The sequence below is a fragment of the Diabrotica undecimpunctata genome, chromosome 9 (genome assembly GCF_040954645.1).
Source record: "Diabrotica undecimpunctata isolate CICGRU chromosome 9, icDiaUnde3, whole genome shotgun sequence".
NCBI lineage: Eukaryota > Metazoa > Arthropoda > Insecta > Coleoptera > Chrysomelidae > Diabrotica > Diabrotica undecimpunctata.
The window spans coordinates 84,638,773-84,649,105 of record NC_092811.1 but is presented as its reverse complement, the minus strand read 5'-3'; the positions used below and the strand labels follow the sequence as shown (position 1 = coordinate 84,649,105).

Here is a 10,333-nt window from a genome sequence, read left to right as displayed (position 1 = left end):
TATTACTGTATTGAAGTAGATTGTAAATTAGCAATAAATAAATAAATAAAAAAAAAAAAATTTGATCAGAAACAAATATTTCACATATGTAAATGTAACATTGACAAAATAATCAATAAAATGTAAGTTGAATTAATCTAAATTAAATAGAGTAAGGAAATATTATTTTATTTTTGTTTAAAATTATTTAATATGAAAATATTATAAAACATACACCTTAGGGGACAATTTTAAAGTTAACAACATATTAAGCCTAATTCTGCAATATTAATGCATGATTTGTATTACCATCTACAGAAACATAGATGGTGGTGCAAAGATTGGTTGCTGAAAAGACATACATACTGTCACGTACATTTATTAGAAGAATTGCGATTATATCCAGATAATTTTAATTCCTTTTTTTAACATGTTCGAAAATTATTAATTTTCTTTTTTAGCAACTCTTCATTAGTATCTGCTTTTACTTTTTGAAATTTGCAAGCAAAATATTCACAGCTTTTTTTCTATCGGTTTTATCATATGATGGCGATTTTATTTTTCAGAGACACTCTTGTTCTCTATAAATCTCAAAGAAATCTCTTAAAAACTTATAGCTATGTAATTTTCAAAATTTACCAGCAAATGAATTCGTACTGCTGAACTCTGTCGTACTGCTACAGACTGACATGTTTGTCTGCCGTCAAATCGCACCGATTTGGTCGAAACGTGTAAATACACGATCAAATTACGTTCAATTTTGTAGCATTTGACAAAATCGTACTGCGGCATTGGAACGTGATTGGCAGGCTTTGGCTAGTTCGACGTTCGGTGGTTCGACGAAGCTCATATTGCTACGTTGCACGATTGTATAGGAAAAATTAAAATATAGAAAATGAGTCAGATTTGTTTTTGCTGTGGTTTTTAGTGGAATCAAACTCATCTGCATAAAATAAATAAATATAAAATAATATATATATATATATATATATATATATATATATATATATATATATATACATATATATATATATATATATATATATATATATATATATATATATATATACATATATATATATATATATATATATATATATATATATATATATTCATACGCTAGTTTAATTGTTTAATATTTATATAGCCGACAATATTTAATAAAAAATGGCACACGATTAAATTAAAACCGTGAAATCACAACGAGCAAACGTAAAGGGTCAGATAACTAGATTCAATAAATATTTAGCATGAACTTTAATCAAATGAAAGGAAGATATCGAGCACAGTTTATTTATTAAATATTGCCCAAGTACTTTCGCTCCTAGAGCATCTTCAGGGGCATTTCGTCAAATTTGGCCTATCTAACAATCTATTGAGAATGTCATAAACATAATAATTATACATTAACACTACACGACACAGGGACAAACAGTTTAAAATTTTAAATCACTTACCTTATATCACTTCACACAAATATATTTGTTGAAAACTGGAAGACACAAAACTGGATTAATAGAAGCTAGATCCCACCTTTTCAACTGGAAAACGGCAAAGCTACATATTGGTTAGAGGAGAAATCTCTTCCCTCTCCTGATGCCAACCAATATGTAGCGTAAGGATCACCATAGTGAAAGAGACAGCTTTGAATCAGTATATTATTCAGCTGTTTCAAAAGCTCGCTCAATTTTAAGTAGCACCAGGGCTAGCGCTTTTCAGCCTTCCCCTGAATTGTCTCAGATAAATGATCCTACCGTAAATATTAAGTTACCGCCGCTTAGTTTGCCTGAATTTAATGTAAACTTTGAAAATTGGTTGCAGTTTTACGATTCGTTTCACATTATTCACACAAATAAAAATCTGACTCCCATCCAAAAGTTTTATTTCCTGTCATGTTCATTAAAGGGAGAATCACTACAAACAATTAAATCCTTGCAAGTCAGCGATGCAAACTACTCTGTAGTATGGAACCTGATATGCCAGAGATATCAGAATTCTTGTTTAATTATACATTAAATATACATTTATATATAAATAGTCACATAAAGGCTCTATTCGAAATTCCTACTCTAAATAGAGAATCCAGAGAAGACGTAAGAAATCTCTTAGATACCTTACAAAAAAATATTCGTGCCTTGGAAAATCTTGATCAGTTTGTTAATGAATGGGATTCCATAATCATTTTCCTCGTATTATCCCAGCTAGACAATAAAACACGAAAGAAGTGAGAATTGTCAGTAGGTATTAGATATAACCACATTGCCTACTTATGACGAATTTATTAAGTTTATTTGTACCCGTTGTCAGGCGTTAGACATGTTAGAATTTAAATCCAATTCTCATAACGAAAGCTTTCGAGAGGTTAGGAAGTCAAAAAATTGTTCGTATACCCATTTTTCTCAACAGAATACGTAACTTTTGCAAGGGATCTCATTTAATATATTACCAAAGAATATAGACGCTAGAAGCGTCTATATTCTTTGATATTACTGTCAGAATCTATTAAAGCTCACTATTGAAAATCGTATAACGGAAATCAGAAAATTGAAACTTTGTACAAAATGCTTGCGAGCAGGTCATTCTAACAAAGATTGTAGGGGTGAAGACTCTCGCAAATGCAATAGAAATCATAATACGTTGTTGCACCTAAAAAGATCAACCTATCCAAAGAATCCGTTGACGACCGCTGAAGTGGCGGAAGAAGTTTCCAATGATAGACGTGTAAATATGTTTTCTTCAAATTTAGAAAATAAAGATTAGTTAGGTTTTTAAGGTAATGAAGATCCTCGACAATATTGCAACGGATTTTAGAAGAAGAGGATTATTTGATAATAAGCCTAATGGTCGGTTTCCGAAAGGATGATCATCTCAAAAATTATGTAATCGATGGTTAATCGTTGATTGAACGCACTTTGAGTTTCAGAAACGTCAATCAAACCCAAGGTTAGTAGATGTTAAGTTAATTATATGTAGTTTTGTACCTTATAATAATGATATATTTTTTAGATGAGATAAGTATATATAGCTTGAAGATTTGTGCTTGAAGGACTAATCATTTTTTGTATTTTAATCTAATAATAAATTATTTATATTACCTATATGTTTTTTTTTGCCTACCACTAGATATGATAATAATGCTGCAAATTCCAGGAAAAAACACAATAAGTAAGTTCCTACATATTTAGTATTTTTGCTTTTGAACTTTTTCTACTGTTTTTTTGGGTTTTTGTGCAAAATAAACTGTTATCTCCATTTAAAACACACAATATTATCACTATAATCAATTCTATTTTTTGTCATCAGACTATTGATTTTAGAAAAAAAAATTTATATAATTACTAATATAAGAACCACTTAACATCCCTATACCCAAGAAAATCCCAAAATATATTGCAAAACCTAAGTTTTTGAACCTTATATTAGCATTGAAGCTTATGGCAATTTTAAAAGTGTCGTATGGGTGACGTATCCCGCCTTTAAAAAGCGAGCATTTGATTGGTCTATAGTTACGAGACAACCTACTTAAATATCTACATCTACTAACCTTGAATCAAACCACATTCAACAACGGTCGATCACCTGACACCTGATTTAACAAGCGATTAATCGTTAGTTAACAGTCGATTTTGAGTTTCTGAAACGCCAATTAACTAGTTTCGCATGTCAAACCACCGAACAACCGGTGGTCAAACGGCGGTCAAAAACGACTCTCACCTAATTTGAGGTTATTGGGTGATTAAAGGGCTGTTAATTTTTATAAAGAGTTGTTTTTAGTTATTAAATAGAGTTTTTCATTATTAAATAGAGTTTTCAAGTTATTATATAGGTTAAATAGTTCTTAAATAAAGAGTTTTATAGTTTTTAATTATAATTATTAGTTATTTAATTATAATTTAGATTTTTAAAATTAAAGTGTAAAATAGTGTAATTAACAAATACCCAGAATAAATTGTTACAAAATACATCTGTAAATAAGGTAAGTTATATTATTCAATAGAAATAAGACTTTTTCAGGAAGAAATAATTATAAATATAATATCTAATAAAATATTTATCTAACTTGTAGAACATGGACATCTCTGATATTTCTGACCTTTCATTGTCAAGCGAGGAGGAAAATGACGTCCCCAGTGTTAATCACAGAACCAGGATGAATCCAATGACACACTACAGTGATAGTGAATTCAAACAACACTACAGAGTATCCAAGGAAGTTGTAACAGAATTAGTGAGACTAATAGATGGTATCGAACCAACAACTAAACGAAACAAATCTATTAGTGCCATTGAGCAGATCTTACTGACAATCAGCTTTTATGCTACTGGAGGGTTCCAAGTGACTGTGGCTGATAATGTGAGAGTGCATAAATCAACAGCATGTCGAATCATCAAGAGAATATCTCTAGCTATAGCTAGGTTAAGGCCAGTTTTTATAAAGATGCCAGCAACAGCAGAGGAGCGCCTGAGTGTTAAATCTGGATTTTATATGTTGGCTAACTTTCCAAACGTAATAGGTGCTGTTGATTGTACCCATGTCAAAATTCAATCAGTTGGAGGCCCACAAGCAGAACTGTTCAGGAATAGAAAAGGATACTTTTCTTTAAATACTCAAGCTATATGTGATTCACAGCTGAGGATTCAAGATATCATTTGTAGATGGCCTGGTTCTGTGCACGCCACAACTATTTTCAATAATAGCCACATACATGCCGATTTTGAGAGTGGTGTATATGGGAAAGATTTTCTCTTGGGAGGTAGTGGATACCCTTGTAGAAGTTACCTTTTGACTCCATTTTTGCAGCCTAGAACAAATGGTGAGGAAGCTTACAATAGAGCACAAGTAGCCACAAGAAATCCCATAGAGAGGTGTTTTGGGGTATTAAAGAGACGTTTTCCCTGCCTATCTATGGGACTACGGGTAAAATTAGATACAGCTATGAACATTGTTGTGGCCTGTGCTGTATTGCACAATATAGCTGTCAATCACAATGACAACATTGATGATATGGTAGATGTTGAAGCTGCTATTCCTGAGGAGATGTATGAGATTGCTGGAAGAAATAATGAGAATACAACTGTCCGTTCATCTCTAGTAACAACACATTTTAATAGGTGGGTACATAGACCTTGAAATCACATGTTTTTATTACTTATTTAAATAACAAAATTCTTAACATTTTAAAGTTTCATATTGTTTTTATTTTTATTTCTAATTCTATATGTTCATTTCTATAATCAATTAATTTGCTCCATTTTTCTATTATTGCACTTCTCAATTTTTTTTATAAAACATCAGTTTCAAAGATTCACTCCCAAAAGTTTTATTTTTCTTTTTAGATAACCTCTTTTCGTGTTGGATATATATTGGGCTGCACATACATGTAGATGGTGGCACAAGGGAGCATTGATTTGTTTAGCTCTACTTCAATATATTGTGTTAGTGTGAAAATAAAAAAATATCAATTGTTTTAATTTTAAATATTTAATTTAGAATTACTTACCTTTACTTAAATAATTAAATAAAAAAAGGCCCAAAGGCAAAAAAATTGGCCCAACACCATAACAAATGAAGAATTGTGGAATGCATTAAGACAAAGAAGCAGAGGATGAAGCTAGTTATAACTCATTCTAATAAGTGGGTACATAAACCTTGAAAACACATTTTTTATTAATTTAATTACAATTTTTATTTACAATTATTTTATTACCTAACCACTATTACCTAACAATTTATTCAGTTCAAATTTTTTTATTCGAAGCTCTACTTTTAAAATTTCTTTTTTTCTGTACTTGTTATTTAAAAATACTATTTTACTTTTTTTTCTATTTTTGCTGACTCAATTTTTTTTTTAGCTGTTTTCTTGGGAAGGACAGCAGATGTCGAGGGTGTACTGAGCAGCACAGCAGAAGTAGAGGGTACACTGGATGTCTGCTCGGTGTCTTCCAATTGTAGATAATCTACTTCCACTTGACTATTTTGTGCAACTATAAAAATAAAAAAATTTCAATTTTTTTAGATATACCAGATAGTTTTTTCTTTATAAAAAAATCTTTTTCGAATTAGGTAGGTAGTTACTTTTATTTATCTACTTTAGCTATCTTAATAGCTAAGTTAATAATCTATCTTAATTTTGAATTTGAATAAATAATTATACTTAATAAGTAATTCATACTAATTATATTTATAGAGATATTAATTCTCATATTTTGAGTTTGCTTAAATTTTGTTTATCAAAAGATCTTTTTTTGTTTAATGATGTCTATAGACAGACACAAGATCTGGCTATGTGTAACCACTTATCATCCTTGTTATCAGATTTATTATTGATCAACATAGAAATAAATAATATTGTATAATGTATAATGTAAGCCCTATTTTATAATCTTGATATATACATAGACCTCTTCAGAGAAAAAGTGGTGTAAGTTTTTACTGTAAATACTTACACCACTTTTCCTGATGAAAAGATGTTTATTTATCAAAGTTATAAAGCAAGACTTCCATCATTTCACAAATATGACTTACACCTCTTTGGCTTTAACACCCTCAAATACTAAACTTCTATTGTCTCAACACTAGGTTAGTTCCCATCATGAAATTAGTTTTATTGGCTTATATTTTTATAAAAATATCCAACTCAGACATAGTGTAATTCAACTGACCAGGTGTTAAGAGCTTTAAATTTAAGTATACCTACTTTGTCTGCAGTTTGGTCTCTCTTTAACTGGTCCAAAACCTTCTGGTCATTATATTTTTGAATCTAAAATGTAATTAATCCATATAGCTCTAAATCAACCGAAAGTTTTATACACTTACATTTTCCTCTGCTACTTTTTGGTGAGTGACCCTTTTTAGGTTAAGATAAGCAGTGTTCAACTGCTTTGGGGTTCTGGGAAATTCAGCGCTGACATTAAATTCCAGCGCTATTTTTTCCAAGGTTTCATTTTTTTGCGCGGTGGACATAGCATTGGTGCATTTATTTTCAATTATATGCTTGTATCTGAAAACAAAGATAGGGTAAGCGATATAGTTATTGACCTTTTAAGCCATTCTTTCTCTTAAAGAAGCTATAAAAAGTATAATATTATTGTTTAGCAACAAAAATATTAGATCAAACTCTAGACAAGTTTATAGAGTTTCTACATCTCATATCGCTTATTTTTGATTTTCATTTATAAAATAGAAAAAAACATCTTTTATAAAGTAATGCATGTTTGACAGTTATTGGCCCCATAAATATAGATATTGGCTACCAAATATAGTTATTGGCCCTATTGATATAATTGTTAAGTTGAAGAAAATACAAACAAAATGTCTAATTATTGAAGTTTTATTAATAATATTATCGATACCAAAGCTAAACAGAACAAATGAATTTCTTAAAAAATTTTACACACCTAACTAAAATGAACCAAACCCTAACTTTCTTTTTTTTAACCCTAGTTTTTTAAATCGAAGATGAAGTAGGCACCTACCTATCTACGTGCGGTTAGCTTAAAGTTTCAGTTTATCCTTTTAATGACTTAAATTAAAAAGGTAATTTTTTATATGTTTAGCATTATTTAAACAAGTTTTGCCTGTAAAAATATTAACGTTTGATTTGTGCAACGCATGTTTCTCGATACATTTAAGGTGATAAGACCTAGTACAAGAATTACATTTGATACCAAGTAATATCAAATTTATATTAAGTACACATGAAAAACACAAACCACTATTTAAAGGCTCGTTGTCAAAAGACTGATAAGATAATGAATTTACATTTGGAGTCGCAATTTTGGATATGCTAGATTCCACAGAATCAAAAGACAAGTTTCTTTTTACTTTTTCAATTTTACTTAGTTCAGAGCACAGATCTTTGTTAATTTTAATATCTGATAAAATGTGAACTTTACTGCTTTCACTTAAATCATTTTTCATCTTTCTTTTATTTTTTTGTATTTTGTTTTGTTTCTGTTTTTTAAACTTTTGATTTTCTTTATCAAGTTTTTCAGCTTATCTCTTCTTTTTCTTATTTTCTCTTTCTCGACTTTTGTTTTCTTGTTTTTCGGCTTCTCTCTTCTGTTTATTATTTTGTCTTTCTCGTCTTTTGTTTTTTGTTCCTCGATTTTTCTTTGTTTTTCTTTTTCTTTGTTGTCCTGGGTTTCTCTCCACATCGTTGAAGAAAGTATAAAAGATGATCTATCGGTCTGTTTCACACCTTTCCTTTCTGGTGTATTAAAATATTGTAAATAATTAGCAATTGTACCATCCGGTTCAGGTACTGTATTAGAGGTTTCTAGTTCATCACTTTTAAATATAATAGGAATATTCATTATATCCATGATGTTATCGTCTTGTGGAATTTCTTGTTGCTCTATCACTTCTATTAATATTTTGTCGGAATTTGGCATAAGTTGATTGTTGTTATTAACAATCACAGCATTATCCCGTATACTCCACATCTCATCATATGAAACATCGTCATTGTTTTCAGGAGGACGTGTCCGAGAAACTTCTAAATTAAATTGCTTCCACAGTTTGTAAATAATAAAACGATCACTATGCGGATCCAAAATAGGTCCCAATTTAAATGAATCTATTATTTGTTTGCCCACTATTTCTTCAAACTTCTTCCTGTCAAAAGTTCAAACTTCTTCCTGTCAAAACTTTCATCAGTTTTACTGTTGATATTTTCCACACCCTTATTTTTTCCTAAACACTTTGAAAAGTCAATTAAATTAGGATCTCAGGGGTAAAGTCCACAAGCTCTGAAACCATTAACAATTATCTCAGGCTTTATTGTTTTATCCAGAACACACTTGAGCAAAGGCGCAAATTCCTTTTTGGTTAGATCTGCGTCGGGATGAGTTCTACGCCAGGCTATGACTCCTTTTCTCCAACCATCTTTTAGGGGCTTAAATGTTGACACATCAGCTGGTTGAAGAACACGAGTAGCATTTGGATAAAGTGCAATTAGAATTATTTTAAGTTTTGCACAAAGATCGCTTAAATTTTTGTCCAAATGTGTTTTATGCCCATCAACGTATAAAATAATTGGAAATTTTATATTTTGTTTCTTGACAAAAGGGTAAAAACAATTAGCTAGGTATCCAAAAAAGATTTCAGTCTTCATCCAGCCTGAATCACTGGCTAATAAGTAATAATAAATCCTTACTAAAAAGTAATAGTAAATCCTTCTGGAATAAATTCTGCTATTTCACTTGGGAGTTGCTTGTACGGATATATGACTAGCAGTGGAGTAGTTAATCCAGAAGCATTAAATGTAAATAGAACCGTAAGGTTAGTTTTAGATTTTCCACAGTCCACCTCGTACACGTTTTTGGCACCCCTGGGTGCCAATACCTTTTTGTTTTGGGGGCAAAGTTGAAAATTAGTCTCGTCGCCATTAAATATTCTTTGCGGATCATTTAAAATGTCTGTGTACATCTTTTCTTGTAAGTATGAATAAATGTGTTTAAACCAGTTCCTAATATCAGCTTCGCTGACTTTAGACGATGCATTTGTTACGGCTTCTGATTTTCTTAGAGATATTTCAGGATGTCTTCGCATAAATGCTTTATACCAACCAGCTCCAGGGTAGTTGTCTACAAAAGGATTTTCACGAGATGATTCATCTATACAGCGTTCCACGTTAAGAAAATAACATTAGGCTTATGGAGATCAGTGATCAGTGTTGCCAAAACTCTTAGGCATGCGGTTTATTAGATTGTCGATATATGATTCATTCTAATCAGAGCCGTATTCAGCACTGTGTACTTGTAGTTAATTAATTTCACTAATAAAAGGATATGTATAGTTGAATACAAAATAATGCATTATCAATACCTGTTTCTTTAACCCCTTAACGTACGTGCCCGTCTCAGACACGGGCGCGCCTTACTGGTAATTTTGTACGCGCTCGTCTGGGACACGGGCGCCGGTTAAATTTTATCCATAAAATTTTTCAAGCCTTGCAAACCGGATATTTGTATAAAGAGACATGTAAGCATATATCTAAATTATTTTTCTATTATAAAATAGATGACTCAGTCAGTATTGAGTTACTTTAAAATATATTTATTATCTCATAACTTGCAATTTGCAATCATCATCATTTATAATCAATATTATTGTCGAACTTTTGTTTTGATACAAGCCTTCTGTCTTGCCGGTGTAAAGTCGTCTGAAGTCGATATTTATTGTTTTTTGCATTTGAACTAATTTGTGCCTTATTTTCAACATAATATTATACTTATTGTTTGGTAAGTAAATTTTGCATATAATATTCGGTAGGTTAGAGTAATGTGTATATTTTTTGTTTTACTAAATTTCATTATAATTCATCTAAAATACAATATTGTGTGTGTGTCA

At 30.7% G+C, this 10,333-nt stretch overlaps 1 long non-coding RNA gene across 1 annotated transcript; it reads right to left on the bottom strand.

The window, feature by feature from the left end:
• Positions 1-5,870: 5,870 nt before the first annotated feature.
• On the bottom strand, positions 5,871-8,409 carry LOC140450212 (uncharacterized). The gene is made up of 4 exons (XR_011951987.1): positions 7,456-8,409; positions 6,797-6,980; positions 6,678-6,740; positions 5,871-5,964 (listed from the first exon to the last, which is right to left on the bottom strand). It is a non-coding gene; the product is annotated as an uncharacterized lncRNA (long non-coding RNA).
• Between the last annotated feature and the right edge of the window lie 1,924 nt (positions 8,410-10,333).